Raw genomic sequence first — 1,045 nt, 5'->3', positions numbered from 1 at the left:
TGTTGCTACCAACCACTCCCTGCTCCCTTTTCTATTTCTGCGTGCTACTGTATAACACCAGTAATTAGCGCCGCACTGAAACCAGTTAGAGCTCAAGAACGATCGACCCAGTGGCCTTAATGGAATTACACCAGAATAATAACGGTCACATCATAGGCTTCTAATATGGCTTTTATGGTCTCTTAAGTGCGTAGGTTATGTATTACTATAGAGGCAATTACATTTGAATAACTGCTGTTGACATTAATACACCAATAAAAATTAGAGTAGCTCCTCATGTCTGGACTTGAAGACATTTTTAAAAACGTTCAGCATGCAGCAGCAATAGCACTTCATTAGGCAGAAAGTGGCTTTCAATCACTGCTGATTGCACTTACATGTAAATATACTGTACACCTATATGGCTAAATGTAATGATAACCTACATATTATTTTATATTTGTGCCTACCTATATAACTGTAAGTTTATACAATGTGTGAGAATGTGTCATACAAAACTCCTGACACACAGAGACAGAGGAAAAGTTGGACTATTTTCTGACCTGATCAAAGTTCGCTGGGGAGGAACCCTGCAGTCGAGGTTGGAGTGAAATGTTATCTAAGGTATTTATATGGCCACCACTGTGTTTATGTGCGCTTAAGCTCAACGTGTGTGTCCTGTGACACACACACACACACACACACACACACACACACACACACACACAGAAGCAAGGGGGCAAAGATAGACAGTGAAAACTTGCTTATTTAAAGGTAAAGGACCCCAATGGGTGCACATTATACTGTACAAGAGCATGAAGCTTCATTTTTGACAGTATTATCTCGTGAGAAAAGAGAGAGTGAGAAAAGAGAAAGGAGAGTTGTGAGCCCTGCTGACATGACATTCCTGATGAGCCACCTGTTCCGCACACACACACACACACACACACACACACACACACACACACACACAGTCTCCTCTCAATCACACACAGTCTTCTCTCTGTCCCTCTCTCACTTTCTCTTGTTTTTTCTTTTCTTTTTCTTTTTACATGCATTCTCCATC

This window comes from Alosa sapidissima, chromosome 9 (genome assembly GCF_018492685.1).
Source record: "Alosa sapidissima isolate fAloSap1 chromosome 9, fAloSap1.pri, whole genome shotgun sequence".
Lineage (NCBI taxonomy): Eukaryota > Metazoa > Chordata > Actinopteri > Clupeiformes > Clupeidae > Alosa > Alosa sapidissima.
The sequence above is the reverse complement of the archived record's forward strand: the minus strand, read 5'-3'. Positions refer to the sequence as shown.